Below are 26,812 nucleotides of genomic sequence, written 5' to 3' on the forward strand. Positions count from 1 at the left end.
CAGTGGGGGACTGAACTCCCAACCTCTGGCTCCACAGCCAGACACCTAAACCAGTGAAGTATTTGTGTCTTGCGGGAATGGGCTCTCCTCCGCTCATCTCCCTGGATTGATGCCCCTTCCTGCAAACTCCCCTGCACTGGAACATGGGACTGCATCCCTTCCACTTGGCTTCACAGAGTTCTTATCAGATGAAGAAAGCCAACTTCCATGAGGACGCACACATCAGCACAAAACCACAAATGGTTGAACCAGCTTGCAATTTAAATCAACAGTGTAGTCACACCCTAAGTCATGCCACGTGTACTAGTGCTAAGCTAAAGTTGCCCTGTGGTGTTTTTTGGAAGATACTGTCAACTGGTCAAAAATGCAAGCAAACAAGAGCATTACTTGCAGAGGGAAGCAAAATATATTAATTTTTAGGACCAGGGGTTTGAAGTTCCATTCAAGTGACCTTATGTATTTATTTCAGTTACATTTTGTCTCATCTTTCTTCCAGTGTGTTTAATGTAGCAAACACGGCTCTCCTCCATTCTGTATGCACAACAACTTTGTGAGTATGATGTCTCTCTGACAATGCGCAGCTGTCTAGATCTTACTCAGGGAGCTTCTTGGCTAAGTGGGAACTAGATTTCTGATCCTCCAGAACCCAGACGTGTATTTGAACCACTGTTCCATAGTGGCTCTCACTAACTGCCTTTCGTTTTCAAGTAAGGCTAAACTAGATGATATGTTGCATTCACGAAGGCTTTCACGGCCGGGATCTAATGGTTGTTGTGGGTTTTTTGGTGAAACATCAGGAAGAACAACCTTCAGAACATGGCCAAAGAGCCTGAAAAACCCACAACAACCATTAGATGATATGTTCATCACATTTTTAAAAGATGAGCTCCCCCCCGCCCATGGTAAAACAGATCTCCAGTGGTTGTAGTATGTGATTGTACTAACCTGCATGTGCCTTTAGTTGGCTTTGTTTTGTGATTGTTCATTGGAAAATAAACACAAGCTTAATTTGTAAGTCTGCTGGGGCACATATCTCTCAGTAAATCCCATTGTACAAAGGAAATGTTCATCAGAGGGAAAACGTATTCCCCTTAACATCTAATCTCATCCTGTAATATTGTTGTCATAGCCTCAGCTGGCAGTAGAACTGCAATCTGCAACCCAGCAGGATTTCTGTGTGTTTCTCTGGATTGATATTAGAAGCCTCCCCCATCTCCATCACTGTTATTGGGCAGGGTTCAATCCAATATTAATGCAGTCTGGATGGAAATAAACTCTGAATATTTTACTTTTTATTGAACTTGCCTTATCAGTGACCAGAAGAGTTGAAGATGGTACTTTGTATTTCCATATTGGATTGGATTGCATTGGATTTTAGGGAGATTAGAAGGAAAATCTCTGAAAGAAAACTTGAATCTAAATTTCTGATCCTATACATCTGTACTGGCCGCACAAAGAACAGCAGCTTCCTGTACCTGACAATTAGGTACAGAGACTAACTGAGGTAAAATTAATGTTGGGATGCCTGAGGCAGGAAAGTAAAAATTTTGTCAGTTACTGATACATCTGGATCCAATCAAGTTTGCTACAAATGCAAGGCTTCAGGGCCAGGAATACCGGTGAGATAAGAAACTCAGGTAACAAGGGATGGACTTCACAGAGGGACAAATGGAACTGATCACAGTGGTACAGTATCAGGGTTTTCTTATTGTTGTTACTAACAGAAATGGGAATGAACTAGCACAGAACATGAGCCTCGTGGCACAGTGGTTAAAACGCTGTACTGCAGCTAAAACTGTGCTCATGACCTGGGGTTCAAATCCCAGGTAGCCGGTTCAAGGTTGACTCAGCCTTCCATCCTTCCGAGGTCGGTAAAATGAGTACCCAGCTTGCTGGGGGGGCAATGTGTAGCCTGTACAGTATAATTAAAATTGTAAACCGCCCGGAGAGTGCTTGTAGCGCTATGGGGCAGTATATAAGTCCAATAAATAAATAAATATAAATAAATAAGTGCAATTTCTGGAGTGGGGAGATGAGAGTAGATAATTTAAGTTGTTGCTGTTGCTGTTGTGTGCCATCAAGCCGCCTCCGACTCATGACAACCTTATGAATGAGCCATCTGCAAAATGTCCGTCTTCAACAGACTGTTCAGCTCTTGTAAATTCAAGCCTGTGGTACCTGGAGTCAGCCCATCTTGTATTTGTTCTTTGCCTTTTTGTGCTGCCTTCCGCCTTTCCCAACATTATCGGCTTTTCCAGAAAATCCTTTGAAAATCCTTTCAACATTTTTGCCTCGAGAGATTGTTCAAGCTTGATTTGATCTAGGACTCACTTGTGTGTCTATCTGGTAGTTCAGGGTATCTGCAAAGCTCTCTTCCAGCTCCACATTTCAGAGAAATCACTCTTTTTTTTCCTGTCAGCTTTCTTAGCTGGCCAGCTTTCACACCCATATATGGTGATCAGAAATACAAGAGTGTGGATTATCTTAGTGTTGGTCTCCAATGTCACATCATTACACTTCATGATATTTTCTAATTCCTTCATTGCTGTTCTTCCTGGTGTGAGTCCTCTTCTGATTTCTTGGCTGCAGTCTCCATTTGGATTGATGATTGAACCACAGAATACAAAATCTCTAACTATTTCAGTTTCTTCATTGTCAGTGCTAAAGTTGTGTAGTTCTTCTGTAATCATGACTTTGGTCTTAACATTCAGATGCAATCCTGCTTTGTCACTTTCTTCTTTCACTTTTCCTAAAAGCAATTTCAAGTTATTACTGATTTGTGCCAGTAAGATGGTATCATCTATACATCTTAAATTATTGATGTTTCGTCCACCAGTTTTTCACTCCTCCTTCACCTGAATCTCATCTAGCTTTCCATATGATATGTTATGCATTCATACTGAACACATAACAGATAAGGGGGGGACCCATTACCTCAGAGTAAGCCCAATGAGTGATACCACTTAGTCTTATTATAAAATAATAATGTATATAATTGCACTATGAGACTATATTCCTGTGCGCAATTATTTGAGAACACATCTTGTTTGAACTCATTGGAACTTGCTTCAGAGTGTATATGGATAGGAACAGACTACCTGTATACTAATTCATAGCTGGAGGTGTGGCTAGAATACGGAACATAAAAGAGATCAACAAGATAATCCAAGATGCACAAAAATTATTACCAAGACAACATTTAGGTGGCATATTGACCAACTGTCTTTCAGTTTGAAGCTCCTTTTCCTTTTACACCTTTTGTTGTGTTCATGCTTTATTCAGCTTCAATTCCAGTGCTGAAATTAGCCCAGATCCTATTGCTTGATAGCTTTAATTACATGGCTAAAGAACTCCTTGTAGAACTAAGTGATCTAAATTAATTATAGGATTGCTAAATTATGCAACATGTTTGCAAAGGCCTGTTTGGAATTTACCTCCATTTATATTCTAGCATCATGGTGGGAATTTTCTTGAATATCTGTTATATTTCTCCAGCACTTTCTGCCAAATCAATTTTGTAGGGAGTGGGAGGTATATGATTTATGGATCCATTTATCCAAAGTCAGGTATGAAACAGAAGATAAAGGGAAAGCACACTGCATTTGCTGTAGCTTGATAAAAGCAAGTACACCAGTTCTAGCTCCAGTGTTGCTGCTAATACTAATGTTAAGCATTGACAATGAGGTACGAGATATAAATTGTCCTAAAGGTACACGAGCATTGAACTATAAGAGTACTAGGTCTACACATCTTTATTTATTTATTTGTATCAGAGTGTTGCACAATTTAAAATTATAAACATACATGAGATATAGGTAAAAATTGTTAGGATAACTAGACTGTTTATACAAACGAAGATGTAGTAAATTTACAGTGCAACACTTCTGGAAGTGAAAGATTGGCCAGTTGTATGTCATTACCCTGGGGACACCGGAGTGTATGCAAAATGCTTTTCCACTCTTCATGGAGGCTCCTTCTATGTTCCCCAGGTTCACATACGTAAGTTCAATTCTCACTGTTGGAGATGGGTCCATAAGTGGACACTCACAATAACAGTCTAAGCTAGGATACATCAGAAATATGTTTAGTACTTAGTGATCACTGAATTATGAAAAGAGATGTACACTTCACAGAGGTTTTAGGAAACGTGGGATGAACCAAATAGGGGTTTATGGACTGCAAATACTGTCATCAGAGTGGCTTTTCTTACAACATTTCTGCAAAGCATGGAAGGCATCTATATATGACAGGTGAAACAGGATTGCCTTGCAGAAGGAGGGAAATTGTGTAGGGTGAATATCCTTGACTTCTGATACACTTGCATGAACAAGTACATATGAAGGTAATTGCCCAGTGGACCCAATTCCTGTTTTAAGAAGTCTTGCTACAAAATGTTCTGCTGTGTCAGTGGTACCCCCATCATACATACAGTACCTGATATTGGCATCCAGACCATAATTAGCAATTCTGGCATTTGGGCCAAGAGCACCATCTTCCATCTTCTCTGTTCTGAGATGGAGACACAATCCACAATGAAACAAAAGAGGAGGAGAAGGTGGTGCCCCCTTCAAAGAAAGAGAAACGTTATGCTCCAGAAGGAAGGGAGGGAGGGAGGGAGGGAGAGAGGAAGAAGTTGCTGTTTGTTTTTGTAACTATGCCCACTAGTTCTAGATTTTGGTGCATTAATTGCCCTGCTTTAGTTACAGTCCTGCTGGCATTAATGTTGTGATGAGTACTTTAAGGTGGCTTGGAACTGTTATATCAAATTATCCACAGTGCTCGTGATACAGTGACAGTCCAGGGCATTTATGGAAAAGATTAAATGCTGACTCCTATTCAGTGGGCATGGAATGTCCAGACAGAGATGGGTGGGTACTGAATAGGCATGGAGAACCTGACAGCCACCCAAGGATGCCATGTGGCTACCCTGGTCTGTTTCTTATAATATATCTCAAGCATGCACAACATACCCATACAGTGCACACTGCTGCTAATACTGCCAATCCAGCCCCAGTGGTGCTAATACTAATGCTAAGCATTGGCTGGCTTTAGTTAAACATATAAAGTACTGGTTTCTTTTTCCAATGTTAAAAAAAAACTACTGCCTGACAATGCTGCTCAACTTCTTAGTTGCATTATTGTCTTAATTAATGAGGAAAAAATCCAAAGGATATTTTATAGTCTGCCAGCATTCTACAATGTTCTATAGCTCAATAGATGTGAAATTGCAGAGTAATAGAGAGTAAATGAGAGAAATATGCAGTGCTTCCAGCTTCTCAGGATAGCTTACCAGCTGTTTCACATCCTTGAATGCAAAATATTTAAATTCAGCAAGAATTTCAGGATCTGAATTGCAAGATCTGTCTTGTCTGTTTTAGTTCTTTCACTTAACATGATTGGCAGAGGTAGGCTACTCTTTTATTACATTAGACTTTATATGGTTTCTTTCCCCTTCATGGATTGCTGCCTTGTCGTGGTGAAGGGGCTTGAGCAATTCACAGAAGCTATGGGTGGAGAATTCTGACTAAACGCGATCCACCTGGAGCAGGAACTGGCAAGCCACTCCAGTATCTTTGCCAAGAAAACTCCATGGACAGAAAAAAAAGGCTAAAATTTATGATGCCGGAAGATGAGTCCCTCAGGTCAGAAGGCATCCAACATGCTACTTAGGAACAGCGGAGGACAAGTACAATTTGCTCCAAAGCAAATGAAGTGGTTGGGCCAAAGCTGAAAGGATACTCAGCTGTGGACACGCCCGGAAGTGAAAGGCATGTCCGATGCTGCAAAGAAAAATACTGCATAGGAACCTGGAATGTAGGGTCTATGAACCTTGGTAAACTGGATGTGTTCAAACAGGAGATGGCAAGAATAAACATTGACATCCTGGACGTCAGTGAATTAAAATGGATGGGAATGGGTGAATTCAATTCAGACGAAGATCATATCTACTATTGTGGGCAAGAATCCCATAGAAGAAATGGAGTAGCCCTCATAGTCAACAAAAGAGTGGGAAAATCTGTACTGGGATAAAATCTCAAAAATGATAGAACGATTTCAATAAGAATCCAAGGCAGACCTTTCAATATCACAGTAATCCATGTTTATGCACCAACCACCGATGCTGAAGAGTCTGAAATTGATCTATTCTATGAAGACTTACAACACCTTCTAAAACTGACACCAAAGAAATATGTTCTTCTCATTCTAGGGGATTGGAATGCTAAAGTAGGGAGTCAAGAGATAAAAAGAACAACAGGAAAGTCTGGCCTTGGTGTTCAAAACGAAGTAGGGCAAAGGCTAATAGAGTTTTGTCAAGAGAACAAGCTGGTCATCACAAACAATCTTTTCCAACAACACAAGAGGCGACTCTACACATGGACATAACCACATGGGCAATACCAAATCAGATTGATTATATTCTCTGCAGTCAAAGATGGAGAAGCTCTATACAGTCAGCAAAAACAAGACCTGGAGCTGACTGTGGCTCTGATCATCAGCTCCTAATAGCAAAATTCAAGCTTAAACTGAAGAGAGTAGGAAAAACCACTGGGCTAGTGAGGTATAATCTAAACCAAATCCCTTATGAATATACAGTGGAAGTGAAGAACAGATTTAAGGAACTCAATTTGGTGGACACAGTGCCTGAAGAACTATGGATGAAGGCTCATAACATTTTACAGGAGAAAGCAATAAAAACCACCTCAAAGAAAATGAAATGCAAGAAAACAAAGTGGCTGTCCAACGAGGCCTTACAAATAGCAGAGAAGAGAAGGGAAACAAAATGGAAGGGAGATGGGGAAAGTTACAGAAAATGAAATGCAACTTCCAAAGAATAGCAAGGAGAGACAAGAGGGCCTTCTTAAATGAACAGTGCAAAGATATAGAGGAAAGTAATAGAAAGGGGGAAACCAGAGATCTGTTTAAGAAAATTGGAGATATTAAAGGAACCTTTTGTGCCAAGATGGACATGCTAAAGGGCAAAGATGGTAGAGACCTAATAGAAGCAGAAGACATCAAGAAGAGCTGGCAGGAATATACAGAAGAATTATACCAGAAAGATCTGGATGTCCCGGATAACACAGATAGTGTGGTTGCTGACCTTGAGCCAGACATCCTGGATAGTTAAGTCAAGTGGGCCTAAGAAAGCAGGGCTAACAACAAGGCCAGTGGAGGTCATGGCATTCCAGTGGAACTATTTAAAATCTTTAAAAGATGACACTGTTAAGGTGCTACACTCAATATGCCAACAAGTGGGAAAACTCAGCAGTGGCCAGAGGATTGGAAAAGATCAGTTTATATCCCAATCCCAAAGAAGGGCAGTGCCAAAGAATGCTCCAACTACCATACAATTGTACTCATTTCATACGCTAGCAAAATTATGCTCAAAATCCTCCATGGAAGGCTTGAGCAGTATGTGGACCGAGAACTCCCAGAAGTATAAGCTGGGTTTTGAAGGGGCAGAGGAACTAGAGATCGAATTGCTAACATGCACTGGATTATGGAGAAAGCCAGAGAGTTCCAGAAAAACATCTACTTCTGCTTTGAGTATGTGGACCACAGCAAACTATGGCAAGTCCTTAAAGAAATGGGAATGCCTGAAGGGGGAGATATGGAGGCAGTGACAGATTTTACTTTATTGGTCTCCATGATCAATGCAGATGGTGACAGCAGCCACAAAATTAAAAGACGGCTGCTTCTTGGGATTTCAATATCTCAATATATATGGAAGCAACCCAAAATTTTTGCAACGCTACAAAAGTACCAATAACAGGTGATTAAAAACAAAAGTTAGATTGCTTGTAAGACAACAAGACTAGAGAAATTTAGATTTTACACTGGTTGATCTTACTTCAGCTCAACCTAACTGACCTCATGGAGTTCTTGTGAGAATAAAGTAGAGAAGAGGAAAACCTTGCAGGCTTTACCTTCAGCCCACTGGAGAAAAAGCAGGGCATAAGGGTAATCAACAAAGAGATGATAGTTCATTCTGTATTTTATAGTAAGTGAAATCTGTCTCCCTCTGTCCATATAGCAAGGCCAGCCCAAGACATTTTACTGCTTAGAAAAAGTAATAAATGGGACCATTCACCCTTCAGGTGATGATATATATGATACCCAAGGATGACTTTAAGTTGTTTTAATACCTGAAGTAGAAAATCCCACAAGTGCCTTTATCACCTTCAGCGGTAAAAATGCCGTAAAAATTAACTAATTTACTGCCTTGTCATGAGAGCCAGGATCAGATGACTGATGCCCCTTGCCTTGCTGAACCAGCTAGAGTCTAGCTAATGGTAGAGCTGGCCCTGACTCCCAGAAACAGCTTCCTTGTGAAGGCTCTGAAAGCTGAGCTGTAGAACAAGGAGGTGAGTGGAAGTATCCAAGCCCCTGAGGGCAATAAAGTTGTCTGTGTTTGTTTGAATTGTTATGTGCCATAGTTCTTTTGACTCTTGTTAAGATCCCCTGGAAGTTCATTAAACAGAAGGGCCACCCTGTCAAAAACATTTTTTTTCAAAATAAATGAATGTTAATACCCTCTGTACCAATGACTACAGAGAGGGAAAACAGTTTCCAGAGGCTGTCTTATGAAGATTATTCTGGGCTAGCACCCCAAAATGTGTTGCCTGAGGCAGATGAGCAAATACCCTCCACACACCCACAGGTGAAGATGTACAGCATGAAAGACAGCCAAATAATGTTGATACTATTGGCAGAAATTCCCAGAAGGTCTTCTGCCATACCTAGTAGTAAAAGAAAAAGAGAAAAAGTTTAAAAAATAAAAAAGGTGGAAGCCATTCATACATTAGATAACTCCATGCTCCATTCAGAATCCCCTGCTTAAGGCAGCCACCTTTCTGCCTAACGGTAGGGCCAGCACTGCATCAATGTGATACTTGAAAGCAATGGTTTAGAGCAGAGGTGTCCAACCTTTTATTATTATTATTATTATTATTTATTTAATTTATATGCCGCCCACTCTACCCAAAGGTCTCTGGGCGGCTTACAACAATTAAAATTCAATGAAATAAAATAAAATGATTAAAATACAATTAAAATACAATTAAAATACAATTAAAATACAATTAAAATTTTACCTTCCCTGGGCCACATTAGAAGATGAAAATTTGGTTTGGGCCACACATAAATTTGGTTTGGACCACATGGGGGGGCAGCCCTAGCCGTCCTCCGCAGCCCCGCTCCAAGTGCACTTACCGGCAGCTGCAATCTCAGACAGCAGAGGCTGCCAGCTTCGACTCCAGCGCCTTTATGGGGCTGGGGGGGTCCACCTATTGATGGGGATGCCGCAATGCAGTCATGCAGCCCCCCTCTCCCCTCCCCTCCCGCTCCTTCCTTCCTTCCCTTTCTCCCCCCCCCCCCACCATTGTGACGTGCCCCAGCCGCATTCCGGCTGCAGGTGCCGGCAGTGTAACTTGAAACTTTGGAATTTCTTTTAAAATAAAAAATTGCACTGGGCCGCATTATGAGCCGGCCCTCAGGCCACATGCGGCCCTTGGGCCGCAGGTTGGACAAACCTGGTTTAGAGTCTCTTCCTAAGCACTTGTTTGCTGCCTCCATAGTAGCCTAAAAGACTGATGCACAGAAGTAGTTGCACACAATGTGCTCAAGGAATGACAGAGTGCCAAGTCCTGTATTATCTCTTTTGCTACCTATGCTGGTTCAGTTCACCTTTCTTTTTAAGCAATAGGAACTTTGGAATCACAACAGTGACAGCTAAATTGATAGACAACTGTGTGTGTGGGGAGACTTTAAATTATGTTTTACTCTTCAGAGATGTGTCAGTTTTTTTTTAATGCTGCTTATCAGTCTCTGCTTCAGATCTTGTTTCTGAAGCTTCAGGCTGAACTGCTAACAGAATTTTGCAGGCTAAAAGCAAAGCATTTTCCTTCCCTGGTTATATAAGTATAATCAATTGATATTATAGGAACTTCTTAAGCCCTGTTCTTTCTTATTCTCTTAAAGCATCATCTGATACATGACTACTCAAGCGTAAGTCTCCCCAGGTTCAGTAGACGAAGGGTGAATGGGTATAATGCTGCAACTTTCATCTGAACAATTGCCTTAATTTTCACTGCCTTAAGAGTGTGGCTTCAGGAAGTTATTTCCAGAACACAACCCCCCAAATACCACAGTCAATATGGCAGTGGGATCCTGGGAGCTGTAGTCCCCCAAAAGTGACTTTCCTAATTTTTGTTTTAAGAAACAGTGTTGCAACTGTTCTCCTTAAATCCGGGATCACAAAGGGTAGCCTGTAGGCTGCATGAGGCCTCCAAGGGCCCCTCCTGTGGCCCCTCAAACACGAAAATTAGAGAATGATTAAGTACAAAACAGAGCACAAGGTGATATTGAGATTTCGTGCAGAAAACTAAGCAGGGGGAAATTATACCTCAGCATTCTGCCGAATATTAACATGGTATTATACACTGAGTCACCAAATACTTTCATCTAATGAGCTTTTGAAGTGGAGCACCATACGGTATCCGCTTCAGAGATGTTAATCATACCTTAGTGTGGTGTATAGTACATACTTCATAGTAATATGTGAAGCCTGGAGGAGTAGAAAGCCCATTGTCAGGTTTAACTCAAGCCATCAGCTAAGGTGGCAGTCACTGAGTAATAACTACCACTGTGTGCTTGCAATAAGAGAACACAGTGACAAGCTCATAGGAGCCATTGTTCTTTGGGTCAGTATTTTGAAATGCCTGTATTATAAGGTCCAAACTTGAGGGTTTTTTTTTCAAGTGGGGAGAAACGCAATTTATCCATGGGGAAATTATGTTGATTCCTGTACGTAGCAGGAGCCGAAATCTATTTGTGTGGTGAAAACCAAAGACTTTTTTTTTTGGTGGTGGTGGTGGTGGCCTCGTACCTTTGTAACTTTCTTCATCATGGAGTAAACAAGTAGCCCCATCTACAGGTGGGCCTTTATACATTGTTTCATACTGCATTTCACTGGGTGGGGGGCTATGGGCTATTTTAATTACCATATTTTTTGCTCCATAAGACACACTTCCCCCCCAAAATAGTGGGGGAGAAAGTATGTGCGTCTTATGGAACGAATACAGTAAACAAGGGGTTCAACCACCACCACCCAGAAGCCCCCCACTGCCATGCTGGGAGGCCTCTGAACTAGCAGCAGAGATTGCTTGCTGTTTGGACCTCACCATTCTGCACTGCTGGCTTTCTAGGATCTGCTTCCTGGAGCCCACCTGGAAAACCAGCAAGGCCAACAGGCCTATGGCAGCAGGCAGAGAAAACAGCCAAGGACCAAAGGGCAAAGAGTGATTCTAGAAAAACCAGGGGAAACCACAAACACAGTCCCCCACTTAAGCAGTTGATTTTCCCATATTTGGGGAAATCACAGGGTGAGCACATCCAAAGTGCAATAGATGAGCTTCACCCTGGGAAAACCACTTTGATGATCATGGTTGCCAGGTATGAGTTGGAATGGCCTCTGAACCTCCTCCCCCTTTCTGTGCCCCTTTCTGTGCCCTGTCCCCCAAAGGCATGGTGACCCCCCTGCTGCACCTCCTGATCAGAGCAGGGCTGCACAGCCCCAGTCCCGAAAGAGGCCGAGAGAGAGCTACTCAGTGTTTTGGGGTGCCCCACAGGACCCCCATCAGGGGCTGGATGTTCCTCCCACAATCCTCCAGTGCACAGATATTAGCATACCTAATATGCGGGGAAGGCAGGGAAAGCAGGGAAATTCAAACTTTCAGTTAGTGAAGAGGCTGCTTGTCTGCTTCCCTGCTAGTCCAAACAGTTAGAGAGCTGGGAGAGAGACCTGGGACTGCCTGGTATTGTCGTTTTAAAATGTAAAATTTAGTTTAAAAGCTGTTTGTTTGGGGTTAGTGCTTGGGTGAAAAGGTGCTCTGTTTGAGTTGAAACCTGCTTGTGTAGAAATGTGTATACTTGCTTTAAAAGCTGCCTAGGAAGTGTTCAGACCAGCGTCGATCAGCTGTTAGGTGGGGAGAGGAGAGGGGAAAGGAGCAGGAGTGGAGAAGAGCACAAAATGGCTGCCGTCTGCCAGCTGCCTGCTGGCTTTTAGCTGTTTGGGGCTCTTTTTTGGCTGTTCTGGGGTCTACTAAGGCACTGTGAAGAGCAAGGCTCAGTCTACAGTACTTGGTAAGTGACTTTCTTTTAAGTTTTTTAAAGTTTCTGACCTTTTTCCCCCCATAAAAATGCATTAATTTTCAATGCATTTCTATGGGAAATTTGGATTCAACTTGCAAACTTTTCAACTAGTTCTGGGCATCTAATAGAGAATGTATTTCCAAAGGGTGTTGCAGCAAGGAAACTAACTGTGCCTCGTGACTTCTAACTGGATTACAGTACCTGCTTCCTGATTTCAACTATTATAGTTTGTATTCAGTTTGGGTTTTTTGTTTTTTTGGCTCATCAAGAACATTGTTCATGGCTTTGTGTGGCCTAACCTGTTGTGCCTTGCATGCTGTAAACATTCAATTATGTCAGAAAATGGAGATTTGGTCTTATGCTGAGCATGTGCTACTGCTGGTGAATGGGATCAGATTAAGCTTTGTGTTGCTGTTCTTTTGCATAACCTAAAGTAAATAAGGAAAACCAGCTGTTAAATAGTTTAATCCCACTATTTATCCTCCACACAACTAAAAGGGACCTCTCAATGCAGTGCCAAATCAGACAAACCATTTCTAACTTAATATAGGCTTGAGCTGTAGCTAGGCACAACAATCTCATCTGTCATTGAGACATTTCTATAAGCATGGGGAGGAGGTGGATGAAAGGAAATGTAAAATATAGGTAGAGTCGTATAGGTCTTATCACTGGCTGATAATGGTCTATATCAGTGGTTCTTAACGTGGGCGATAATGCCCCCCAGGGGGCGATTTCATTTTTCAGGGGGGTAGTAGAACGAAAAGGGGCGGCAGGGGGGCACTGGAGCAAGCCAAACCTGTGAAGATGGCTGCAACCTTTTTACAATGTGCATGAATATATATTTTCCTCCAATCTTAATTTAGTTTCAGAGTTTTCGCCTTGAAATTTTTAGTTCCTGCATTGCGGTTTGTTTTTATGCTTTTTTATATTAATTTTTCTGTCTTAAAATTCGCTTGCAACTAAATCATTAAATGTTACTTTTGGGGGGCATTTCATTTTCTTGGAATTGAATTTTGTTTTCAGGTGTCATTGGATTTAAGTATCTTAAATAATAAACAAACAAACAAACAAACAAACAAACAAACAAAAAGATATCATCGCCACGGGGAGGGGGGCGATGATAACTTCCTCAATGGCTCAAGGGGGCATTTCTTTCAAAAAGGTTAAGAACCACTGGTCTATATTAATGCCACTGTTGACTGCTGTTCACTTTACATGGTTCAATTGTTATTGTGTTATAGTTTATTATATATTTTATTACACTATTTGGTTCAGAATATATTTTCCTTGTGTTCCTCCTCTAAAAATTAAGTGCGTCTTAAGGTCAGGTGTGCGTCTTATGAAGCAAAAAATATGGGAGCAACTTTTAAAAAAACACTTCAGAGGTATTCTTGATATGTTTTTAAAAGTCTTGGATAATGCTAAACCAAATATATCAGAGTCTAAGTGATAGAGCTAAAGACTGTTCTCTTGCTCCATCTTCATTCTGTGCTCACTAGTCACCAGAGAAAAATAACAGAAGCATTAGTAAAGCTGCAAGCTGTTAAATGGTCTTCCTTTAAATGATAATTAGCTGGACTTAATAATGAATTAAACATCATTAGCTTTCTAATTCCTTTTTTTAAAATGCAGTTAATTGTTCTTAAGATGAATATATTGGCATTGCCCAGACTTCCTACTTATATTAAGTTGCTATCACTCATGTACAATAGATTCAGAGTGTAATAATATTACTTTGGAAGGCTACAAATAGTCGAGCTGGCTGTGGAGTCACCATCCATGAAAGAAACTTTTCCAGACTCTGGATATGTTACATCAAGTTCTCTTCATGTATAGCTTTGACCAGAGACAAAACAGATGACTTTATGCTCCACATCCTTTGCTTTGTTGGCCATTCCACAAGACTGTTTCTTTAAAATCCTTCCTAACATAACCCACATACATAGATACACAAGGTCTGTTTGTTAAGACTTGTCGTACATTGTCAAACCATACTGGAGCATACAGTGAGGCAAGGTGGACACTATCCTTAGGTAAAGTGGGCAGCTTCTTCAAGCGGCAGATACTGCTGAATAGCTCAGTGATTTAGGTCTCTGTCTGTGGAGCCAGAGGTCAGGAGTTTGATTTCCCACCGGGCATCCTTGACAAACGGCTGGACTCAGTGACCCATAGGTCACTGAGTAGACATAGAGTAGACATGGTCTAGATGGGCGGGGTATAAATTTAATAAATAAATAAATAATTAGGGTCCCTTCCAGTTCTCCAGATCTAAGATTATTATTACCGTACAAGAAATGGCTATAATGTTATGCAGCCTACCTTGCACCTCTGAATTTGCTGTCCTAAGTTGGGGTCCAGTATTCTGCCCCAGCGCCAAGCTTTAAGTCAAGTTCAGCTGTCCCCTTGATTATTTTCTCTACGTGGAAGGGAGGTGCTTGTCTTAGGTCATCCCTGCCATGAGAAAATTAAAAATAAGGGCATTTTCCAGACAAACCAAAACACTGTGCCATCCTTTTCAGTGAAAGAGATTCAAGAATGAGCTTGACGTTGATACCAAAATCAGTGGCATTGGGATTCAATGTTGGCCTTTATTATGTGTACCATGCATACCACCTAATTTGTATTGCAGTGCACAATTAACACAGACATTAATACGGTTCCAAAGAGGAGACTACATTAATCCGTTGTAGCTAAACCTACAAATAATCTTGTCATACCAAGATTTAGTACAGCATGGAAACTTTGTGGATACACAGCTCACTTCCTCAGACTGCTACAAGATATGCAGTACATTTGGTTGGCATGAGATGTACAGTGGTGCCTCACTTTATGATTGCCCCGTTTAACGACGATACCGCATTATGATGAATGTTTTGCAAACACTTTTGCAATCGCAAAACGATGTTTCCTATGGGGGAATTTCGCTTTGCAATGATCGGTTCCCTGCTTCAGGAACTGATTCTTCGCAAAACGACGATTTTCCAACAGCTGATTGGCGGTTTCCAAATGGTCACTGGGTAAACAAAATGGCCCCCTGCTGTTTTCTGGGACGGATTCCTCACTGCACAGGCAGTGAAAATGGCCACCCTATGGAGGATCTTCGCTGAACAGTGAGTTTACAGCCCTTTGGAACGCATTAAACAGGTTTTAATGCGTTTCAATGGTTTTTTCTTTTTGCATTACGACGTTTTCGTTCTACAGTGATTTCCCTGTTTTCCCAAAAATAAGACCTAACCTGAAAATAACCTCTAGTACAATTTTTCAGGATGCTCGTAATATAAGCCCTACCCCAAAAATAAGCCCCAGTTAAATGAAATCCCGCCCTCCATCAATGTGCAGCAATCTGAAGAAGATGACATGACTATAAAAGAAAGCATCCCCTGAAAATAAGCCCTAATGTGTTTTTTGGAGCAAAAAGTAATATAAGACCTTGTCTTATTTTTGGGGAAACACGGTAGCTGTTAGAGCAACTTTAAATGCAGAAACTGTAGCAGTGACAATTACATTAACTCCCAATCTCCAATTTTCTTAACATGGGACTGTTCAAACTAACTTGTCCCAGATGTAACAACTTTTCCAAGACAAATTCAATGTGACACATACGGCTAGAATCGCATTGCCTATCACTTGCATTCCAGTTAATGTGATTAATTTGTACATGGTGGAAATCAGATGAGGCAAAGTGGCAGGACAAGTCTGGCCCTCAGCTGTGGGCATGGTTTACCACTACCTAAAATTCCTGCTCAGTTCTCTACTTTTACTACAGTTGCTTACTTCTGCCGTCTTTGCAAGCACGAGGCAACCTGGTTGCCTCCTGTTTGATCACCAGTACGTTTACAGCTCAGCAAGTGCAGCTGGCAGTAGATCCAGAACTTCACACTTAATAGTAAATGTCACTTTTACTGTTGATGGTGTGAACTATTCATGTCATACCACAGAGAACTGTTCCATAAGGACACATTCCTCCAGTGTCGTTATCCTTAAAAGCACATACAGTCTAGCTCTTCCTTTGAAAAACAAAACGGAGTGAGAGCTAAAGATAAATGGGTCTGCTCCAAAGCAGCAGTCACCAAAGTAAGTTCTAAAACCAGACTGCAGAAGCCCCACCCAATGCAATTTATTAGTAAAACCAGTTTCTTAACAGTACTAATGTTAGAACCCAATAAGTGCTAAGTTTCAGAACCTAGAAGGTTTGAGCACCTTGGCCTCACCGTACAGCTTCACCATGGAGTCACAGGGCAAACCTAAACACTTTGGTAACTGTTCTCAGTCCTCTCTATAAAATAGGAGTAGGAGGGGCCTGCTCACAAGGCGACTGTGAACAGTTGGTAAAGGACAGTCTCTTTTTGAAGGTTTCTGCTATTTGAAGGACTGTCTTGTTTATCTCTGATGGAAAGAGAAAGAACTGTAACAGACCTTGAAGTAGCCATCCAGAGTTAGGAGCAAATGGTAGTAGCCGGTTCTGGGGAGGGGAGTGTCTGGTTCCCCCAGACACCTGTGGTGCTGATGTTCATATTAATATTCCTCAGGATACAAATATGAATATCCTATCTCTAATAATTTCTGTGTTTTCATCTGTGCATATAAAGGGAACTGACTTAGCAAGACATTATTATTACCATTTATAATTGGCCACACTAATTATAATTTGTTGCTGTTATAGGTACATTTTTTTGCAAAAGCAACTATTTACATTCCCAAAAATAATTCAAATTGTCACTTTGTAGCTACTTTTAAAACGCTGAATTGGTCTGTGGTATAAAACACAGTTTCTGCCTATTAGACTTGGGGGAAAGTGCACATTTGCAGTAGCCCACAAAAAAAGTATTTACTGAAGTTACGAGCAAGCAGGCACAAACCTGCTTGTAACAAACATATTCTACTTTACTGGAATTTATGGATGTGACACATTCCCTGCTGCCTCTTGAAGGTTTTCCGTCCACTGAAAGGGGGTGGCCAAGCAGCATGAGGTGCCCCCTCTTCCTCTGAGCAAGGCTGCCTCCTTGATCCTTCATGGGGGATGCTGACATGCCCCTAGGTTCTTCCACCTTTGTCTTTAATTTTACAGGAAAAGAAGGAGTAGGAAGAACCCAAAGGGCATGTCGGCATCCCCTTCAGACAGAGAGAATTGAGGGGCAGCCTTCCTTCAGAGGAGGGAGTGCCCCACACTGTTCCTCCCCTCTAAGGCTTACCTGCTTCCTCACCTGGCCAGCTGCAAGCCCTACTGTGATTTTTAAAAGAGTGGTTTGGAGAACATTTTAAGTTTCAGTAGGTCTTGCATCATGTGAAGCAACAGACACTGTTTATCGAATTCCATTTATTTCTATTAGGTGTGCAGTTTCTTCCCTTGTCATCACACAGAGGAAGTTCATGGAGTGAGTTGGGAGATGCCTCATTCGAAAGTGGCATGAGGTACCACATACTTGACCAATGGACCATCCATTGAAACATCTTAGCTCCCATCACCCAGAACAGAGCACAGTGGGGGGTCTATATTTAAATGATCTGATGTGTCTCCTCCACTATGAAGCTATAAAGGTAACTGAAACATTACTGTTATACCCCAAAGGAATCTAAGTTATCCCTAACTCAGTTACATTGTCTGTTATTAGGGGGGAAAGAGAAATAATTATAAGGAAGCAATTGTTTGTAATTCAATATTTCTGAACTCTAGTCTAATGGTAGGACACACACTTGGGAAACAGACCACCTCTTGAGAGCATAAGGGAATTATCTGCTGCTTCACAACTGCAGCTCTCACACTAGTAGGATTTTACTGAAAATTGTACAACAACAAAAGGGAATTTCCAGATGTCCAAGCTCGTTTCTGTCAGGGTCAGGGTACCTGTGATCACGTTGCAAATGTTTGATAGATAATGGAAGAATATTATGAACATCAAAAGAATATCTACATGTGCTTATTGATTATGGGAAAGCTTTTGACTGAGTTGACTATGACAAACTATGGAGAGCTATAGAAGACTCTGGGGTGCCACTACATTTGGTGAAATCACTGTATGAAAATCAGGAAACCATTGTATGAACTCAATATGGAGACACTGACTGGTTTAAGATCAAGAAAAGTGTGTGGCAAGGTTGCATCCAGTCACCTTCCTTATTCAACTTGTACACTGAAGTGATCACCGGAAAGCTGGAGTTAGAAGAATCAAAAATTGGAGTAGAAATTGGTGGAAGAAACATCAATAACCTTTGATATGCAGATGATACAACCCTCCTCTCAGAATCCCAAGAAGGTCTAAAGTACTTGATCATGAAAGTCAAAGAAGAAAGTGAAAAGTTTGGCCCATTTTTGAACATTAAAAAGACCAAACTCATGACAATTGCAAAGAACAGAAACATCAAAATAATAATTGGTGGGGAGAAACACGGTAGACCGTGCAAATCGGAACTGTGAACCTCAGTTTCTCAACACTGAACTCGACCACCTGAATTGGGCCCTACAGGCAAATGGCTACTCCAAAAATGAAATCACAAGAGCCATCAAACCAAGAAAACAACACCGAACTGAAGAACAAAAACAGCCACCCACAAACAAAGTATTTCTGCCATACATCAAAGGGGTCACAGACCGCATGGGGAAACTTCTGGAAAAACACAACTTACAAACAGTATTCAAGCCCACCACAAAAATACAACAAATGTTACGGTCAGCAAAGGACAGAAGGGACCCCCTCACCACTGCAGGAGTATACCGGATACCTTGCAGTTGTGGCCAGGTATACATTGGAACCACAAAACGAAGCATCCACACCAGAATCAAAGAACATGAGAGACACTGCAGACTAAAACAACCAGAAAAATCTGCAGTAGCTGAACATGCCCTAAAACAAACTGGACATGAAATTCTATTTCAAAATACTGAAAGACTGGACAACACCAGCAATCATTACGTCAGACTGCACAGGGAAGCCATTGAAACCCACAAGCATCAACAAAACTTCAACCGGAAGGAGGAAAGTCTGAAACTCAACAAAACCTGGCTCCCAGCTCTCAAAAACACAGAGTGCAAAAGGTCAACGAACTCCACCCAGCCACAAGGTCAGGGGATTACTACACACAAAAGACCAGCTAATGGCACCCATCAACCGCAGGGACAGATAATCTCCCCTCCTTATCAAAACAATACAGCCACAACAAAACATACTAATTAACCATCTCCTGATAGGACAATAGCCTTCTCACAAACAAGCCTTCTCACAGTCATAAATACTCCACTCTCAAGCCTTACCCAGAGCACAGTTTGCCGTCCTCTGAAGATGCCGGCCACAGAGACTGGCGAAACGTTAGGAAGAACCACCTTCAGAACACGGCCAAGAAGCCTGAAAAACCCACAACAACCCTTAGAATTAGTTATTTCGGCCATGTCATGCGATCAACATCATTGGAGAAAGACATTATGCTCAGAACGGGCAGTGGTAAAAGATGACAACGACACCAGAAAGTGCATTGGTTGGATGTAATCAAAGCAGACACTGCCCGAAATATAAAACAGCTCAAAGAATCTGTACAAGATCAGAAATCATGGAGAGAGCTGGTTCATGAAATTGCCAAGGGTAGGCTAATTCAGTTCAATTCACAACTGCAAGCATTCCTGCTCAAATTCTCATGTCATCCGGAGGTCCCAGTTGTTCTAATTCTGCTGCTATTCTCACTTTAATGTCTTAAGAGTCATCAGAGAATTGCTCACAGGGTTTCTCCCACACATCCCATCATGTAGAGTTAGCCTTGCAAAGGAAACTGGGTTGCCTATTGTGAGGTTATATCACTGTGCTATAGCCCCACATTGATGGTGTTCATGTTTCTCTGTATATATAATGTACTCTTCTATTCCAAGTGGAGCAGTTCATCTGGTGATTCATGATCTACCGTTTTAGAGCAGACAGCGCAGAGATATTGTGAATAATAGTTCTGCTTGCAGAGAGCTGCTATACTTCCCAGCTGGGTGAGGTTTGCCTGAATTCCAGGCATCCTACCTAGTGTGTATTTGGGCTATCCTCTGGCCTAGATTTTTAGCTTTCTTTTCCATTTTCTTTTTTAAGCGAGTCTCTAGCCCTCAAAGAACCTTATAGAGAAGATGTAACCTGAAGTATCCAGTCACTGTTTTGTCCAAAAGTTTTGTGAGAAACAGACTGCTCCATGTGAGCAGCCAGTGGTTTAATTAACAGGGTTTTAAGTCCTGGGTAAGCATTGTAAATTGGGGGAAGATTGGCCATAGCCTCTTTGCAGACAACTGAGGTTTGTTTCATAGAGATGTTTGGGGGAAAAATTAAATCAGTGAAGCCATAGGAATGAATGGGGGAAGGGTGTGCAACCATTCAAAAAATACCTGTGCAAAGCAGAAGTTTTTAGTGGCTTAATAAAATTTAGTATTTAAGGTGCTACCGATTCTGTACCTTTTTCTACAACAGACTTGATATGGCAATATCATGCACAATTTGGAAAAAGTTACTTTCCCAGACTACAGTGTCAATATTATCTTGGAGGTTTTGGGAGTCGTAATCCAACAAAGAGACTTTTCCGAGTTCTGTATTATGAATCTTACTGGACTTCCAGGCAGGGGGGAATCAGGATACGTTTTATCCTCCAGAAATATCTGAAATCTTAGCTGGATTCAGGGCCTTTACTCATTACATGCTGTTCTCAGAAAAAGTAGGCTTTTCATTCTGTCATGGTAAGACTCAGGACAGTTCTTTGATAGAGCAATTCGTGGGATTAGAGAAACAAATGGTTGAACACTTCTCATGTGGGGAAATATTCTCTGTAAAATGAAGCACGTAACTAAACTAGTAATGTGCATTCAAATTTGGAAATATACGTAATTCATCAAATAATCCCATATTCGGATGGTTTATAATATAGGTGAATTGAAATCTGATAGTCCCAGATATCTGTAATATTCATTAGGCATACTTCAGTCTCTAAAGACTATGGTAATGTGCTCTGAATAGAGGTATTTGAACAGCCTCTAGTGTGGCTGAGAAGGCCAATTTGAGAGTGACAATCCCTTCCACACTGAAGACAAATCCAATCTGTCCCCTGTCCAGCTCCCTGATTTTGCTGCTTTTGTGACTTCCTTTTTGCCTCGGCCTGCTGGACTCCTATAGATTAGAAAGCAAAAGGCTAGGTTTCTGCTCCCTAGAAGAAAAAGTGAAAGTGAACCTATTTCTCAGGCATTCTGGAGTGATTTATTGAGAAATGAAACTGTAAAAACAATCAGGCACCAAGAGTAGTGTCTCCTCATTGGGGTTGCCATGAGTTTCCCAAGGAAGTGGGCCTAGGGTGAAAGCAAAACCTATAAATGAAGACCCCCTGCACCAATGAAATCTAGAAGCAGGCTCAGGCACCAGAAGGTAATTTGTCAGATTGGAACTTTCTAATTGAAAATTGGGCATAGATGCTTATATATCCCCTAAGCATTTACTGTTATGATATGCTCTGGTGCAAGCCTGCATTGCAACAGTTTTCTTTGTGTCCTTCCCCCTCCCCAATTTACGTTTACATTCTCTACATCTCATTGTATATTACAGTGGTGCCTCGCACAACGAGTGCCTCACACAACGATGAATTCACACAACGATGCCTTTTTCTGTCAAATTTGCTGCCTCACACAGCGATGTTTCCTATGGGGGATTTTCACACAACGATCTCCCTTTTCGCTCCTGTAAAAGTGTCTTACAATGTTTGGAAGCTGTTTTAAATGATTGCAATGGTTAGCCCACCTCCTGAAACCTATGCAAACTGATTTTGGTGTTGTTCTGACACTTCGTTAATTTATGATGATTTTTTGAATTTTCTCCATTGGAAACCATTGGATGGTCTGCCTAATGGTTTCCAATGGAAAAAACAAAAAATCATCATAAATTAACGAAGTGTCAGAACAACACCAAAATCAGTTTGCGTAGGTTTCAGGAGGTGGACTAACCATTGCAATCATTTAAAACAGCTTCCAAACATTGTAAGACACTTTTACAGGAGCGAAAAAGGACTTCGCAAAGCCATTGGAATGTATTGAGTCGGCTTCAATACATTGCAATGAAGGAAACATTGTTTCACACAGCGATGTTTCCTATGGGGATTTTCACTCAGCGATGGCAGTCCGTTCCAATTGGAATGGATTAACCGGTTTTCAATGCATTCCTATGAGAAATGGTGTTTCACAGAACGATGTTTCACACAACGTTGATTTTTTTGGAACCAATTAACATCGTTGTGTGAGGCACCACTGTATTTACTTAACTGGATACACCTTGTTTAGGAATAAGATTTAGGATTAGTAGATTCAAAGATTAATGTGTTATAAATCAACAGGGGGGTGTTATATCAGGTTTAAGCCCCTTTGAGGTATATCAGACAGAGGGGTTAAGATTTTCTTAAATATAGACAAATATATTAAATTAATATATTAATATTTTATTTCCGTGTGTGTTTGTATGTGATTTTCATTGGAAATGTTTGTGTTCTTCAGCAAAAGTAGATACTGCTCTTCTTTGGGTACAGTTTGCAGGCAGTATGAAACTTGGGTGTGATACTGAGAAGAGTGGAAGAGCGAGAGGAAAAAGTCTAAAACTGCTATTATGACCCACCCCAAAAACATCTGTCACTCAGATGCCTTGTTCAGCACTGACACTAAGAAAGAGTAGCAGGCAGCGGTGCAGGATGTGTATGACTCTTCCAAGGAGGTGGTAGAGAAGCCTCTGGTTCAAGGTCGGACAGATAGGAGTGAACCTATCCCTTGGCTTACTGGGCAAAGAAGAAGTTGGTTTGGGGAGGTCTGGCCAAGATGACAGGTGGCGCTGCTGTCTTGTCTACCAACTAGTGTGCCCAGTGAGAATACCCACACAACTCAACTATGCTGTACCCGATGCTGTTGGCACAGTTCCCACCCACCGGATGCTCCAATCTGCCTACCAGTGCTCAGGGTATTTGTCCACTGTGTGACCTATCCTCTGATTTCCCCACTACTTCTGGCATTTCCTGCTGTCATCCTCGCTGTTCAAGGTTCAATCAGTATGCACATTTCCTAATATTTAGACACTGCTGGTTGTTGGTGTACACTCTTTCTGTTTGCCGCAATCACTGGGAAACTGTCAGAGGACCTGGATAAATCCTTTTAAAATGTTTTCTTTGTGATTTTTTTTTCCAAAGGGGGAAATAATCTATAGCAGGGGTGTCCAACCTTTCACCTTCCCTGGGCCACATTAGCAGATGAAAATTTGGTTTGGGCCTCACATAAATTTGGTTTGGGCCGCATGGGGGGGCAGCCCTAGCCATCCTCTGCAGCCCCGCTCCAAGCGCGCTTACCGGCAGCTGCGATCTCAGACAGCAGAGGCTGCCAGCTTTGACTCTGGCAGCATTATGGGGCTGGGAGGGGGTCCACCTATTGATGGGGACAGCACAATGCAGTCACACAGCCCCTTTCTGCCCTCCCCTCCCACTCCTTCCTTCCTTCCCTCTCCCCCCACCCCCATTGTGACGTGCCCCAGCCGCATTCCGGCCGCAAGTGCCTGCAGTGTAACTTGAAACTTTGGAATTTCTTTAAAAATAAAAAAAATTGCACTGGGCTGCATTATGAGCCGACCTGGGCCGCATGCAGCCCTCGGGCCGCTGGTTGGACAAGCCTGATCTATAGTATTCATATTGACTGTAAAGGAGTTCCAGGTATCTGGAAATTCCAAATTTTTAAAATTCCAGATTCTGAATCCAAAGCGCTGTGATTCAAAATTCCAAGCCCAAGTTCCAAACCTGAATTTTGGTGCGAGTGCAAATCCCTATTCTAAATACAATTCTACATGCACAAGCCTGAATTTTAACATAAAGACCAGAGCAGTGATGGAGAGAACAATGGAGAGCAGGGCTTGCAGTCATGGTTCAGGTTTTCTTTTTACAGAATAGTATGTTATTTGAAGGTGGCAGCAGCACCTACAAGTGAATGTAAAAGAATCTGTATGGTGCTGATGAAACAGCAGCAACGGCAGAAATGAAAGATAGCTGAAGAATACATTAAATTCAGTGAATTTGGTTGTTCAGAACTATGGGCTAAAAATAACTGGAAACAAAGCAATGGTATTATTGATGAGTAAGAAACCTTCTGTTCCAAACGATACATACAGTATATTGGAAGTAAATTTTTGCAAGCAGAAGACTTTAAATCTCTGAGATGCCAGGTTATACAGAGAATGGAAAGTCTACAGCAGAAATTAAAAACAGAAGTGTGATATTTTATAAGAAGGAACACCTGGCTTTCTGTTCAAGTGCTAGTCCCAATGGGATTTGTGTAAATGCTAATTTACCATTCAGTAATTTATTCAGTGGGTCTACTCTAGCTGGGACTAGCAATTGGATTTAGGCACAGGTGGTAAGGCAGTGTATTTATCTCTGGCAGTAGATTCCATTAAAAAAATAGAGTGGCCGTGCTTATTGGGAAATTCTGGGAATTACGTATAGTCTCGGAACACTGCTTCCAAACTTTGGGTCCCCAGATGTTCTTGGACTACAGCTCCGAGAAATCCTGGCCAGCACAGCTAGTGGTAAAGTATTCTGGGGATTTTAGTCCAAAAACATCTGGGAACCCAAGGTTGGAAACCATTGTCCTAGAAGGTAACTTTTCCAAACTCTGATAAAAACATTCCTATGGACAGAAAGGGAAATACAGTAAAGAGGTGTTGCAGAAGAATGAAGAGTGACATGACATGAAGAACAGGGCATGTAAATTATGCAGAGGTGGAAAAATCTGTGATACTCAAGATGATTTGGACTACAACTCACACAGTTCTATATCTCTAGCAATATAGGCTATAGATTCTGAGAGGTCTAAAACATCTGGAGTGCCATTGATTCACCACCCCAGTGATAAGGCATCTTTTAGCATAGCAGTGGGGAACTCCTGGAAGTGAGCCTAGCTTTCTTGGAATCCCAGTCCAACCTTTTGGGGATCTCCACATAGCCCTGCACCCTTGCCCATCTCACTGTCATGTGGCTGGTTTCCCAGCTTTTCCATGATTTTACCTTATTCTCAAAGCCTCTCCATAAGAGTTACTAGCAGTTAAGAACTTTAAGCTCATACATGCTGACATTTTTCATGCCAGCTTTTTGCCTTCAGCTCAGTACACACCAGAACGCAACACCCAAGACATTAAATTCAACCCTCGGGCTGAAATACATTCCCATCCATAGTCTATGTTGTGGTATTTCTCACCACAACGATGAACAAAAATGGTCAATGCTTGCTGGAGTTTTGCTCTTATTATGGCCTTTGTGTCAGCAATACGTTCTTTAATACAAAGCTTCAACACAGAGTCTCTTGGAGACATCCAACATTGAAGCGTTGGCATCAGCTCGATTTGACCCTCACTAGACGTTCTAGCCTTCCTAGTATTATGCTCACACACAGTTATCAGGGTGCTGATTGTGATACTGATCACTCCCTGGTGTGTAGCAGAGTAAAACTGCAAATAAAGAGATTGTATCACACGAAAAAGGAAGGAAGACCACGTATTGACATCAGCAAGATGGGAGAGTTGGACAGCGAACCAACTTTAGCAGAAATAAAAGCAGCCTTGGAATCCCTCGCTCCTGGCAAGGCACCTGGGAAGGATAACATCCCTCATGAAGTGCTGTAAAGAGATCATCACCACTGAGCTGTATGAAATATTTTGTCTTTGCTGGCAGATCATAAAGAAAGAGGGCTGTGTTATAGGCAAGGTCAAGTTTCATACTTGGTACTCCTGGGGATCCCTCGAAAAGGGCATTGGCAAAATAGAAGGGGACACCAAGAAGAAAGGGGGGAGCCAAGTATTGAGACTTTTTAAAGTCTCCTTCCTGAGGGACCTTTCTTGTATTATTCCTGTTCAATAGATTTTCCTTCTTGTTGGACCATTAAGAGAAAACTTTTTAAGTGGTTGGTACTTAATGGACTAACTAAGCAATTGGAAAGTAATTGTGTAAACCACCTAGAATTTTATTACTGGCTTTGGGATTGATTTTTTTTTCTGCCCCCAAAAAACTGACACTGCACACAGTGGGAAAATGAGAATTTTAGCCTGAGTTACAGCCTAGATGGCGAGCAAACCAACTAACTGTATTGTGCACCGCAGTGATCCTCTAGTGCTGTTTTTATCTTTTGCTATCAGGTACGCAAGAAAATCAAGAAAAAGAGCTGTTATGATTATGAACATTTTAAAAGATAAAATAGTAACTTGGGGTCGATATTTTCTCGGATCCCCTTATCTCTTTACTACAATACAGTATTTGAAGGATCATATCACTGTATGTGAGCCTTCTCGGCTTTTAAGATCTTCTGAGGAGGCCCTTCTCTAGGTTCCACCACTTCCCAAGCTCACTTGGGGAGGACACAAGGGAGGGCCTTCTCGCTGGCTGCTCCCAGGCCTTGGCATGCATTCCCCGAAGAAGCCTGGTTGGCCCCTTCCCTTTTGCCCTTCCATCATCAGGCAAAGACCTTCCTCTTGAGGCAGGCCTTGAAGCAGTAAGTTATCTCTGGAATGCCGGCTTTTAACTTACAGATTTTAAATATTTTTAAAATATTTTTATATTTGTTTGTTCTAATCTTAATCTTTAATATTTGTTTGTTTTAATCTTATGTTTAATTGTTTTTTAAAGTGATATTTATATAGTGCTTTCAAAT

At 41.5% G+C, this 26,812-nt stretch overlaps 1 protein-coding gene, 1 long non-coding RNA gene and 1 pseudogene across 3 annotated transcripts in view; 1 reads left to right on the forward strand and 2 right to left on the reverse strand.

Annotated features, from left to right (window-relative positions):
• KCNB1 (potassium voltage-gated channel subfamily B member 1) overlaps nucleotides 1-26,812 on the forward strand; it is a 220,355-nt gene that overhangs the window by 132,672 nt on the left and 60,871 nt on the right. The window lies entirely within an intron of this gene.
• On the reverse strand, nucleotides 1,559-26,367 carry LOC144588983 (uncharacterized). Its single transcript, XR_013544782.1, has 2 exons — nucleotides 23,348-26,367; nucleotides 1,559-8,925 (listed from the first exon to the last, which is right to left on the reverse strand). It is a non-coding gene; the product is annotated as an uncharacterized LOC144588983 (long non-coding RNA).
• On the reverse strand, nucleotides 11,314-11,459 carry LOC140707105 (U1 spliceosomal RNA; annotated as a pseudogene).

This window comes from Pogona vitticeps, chromosome 4 (assembly GCF_051106095.1).
Source record: "Pogona vitticeps strain Pit_001003342236 chromosome 4, PviZW2.1, whole genome shotgun sequence".
NCBI classification, from domain to species: Eukaryota; Metazoa; Chordata; class Lepidosauria; order Squamata; family Agamidae; genus Pogona; species Pogona vitticeps.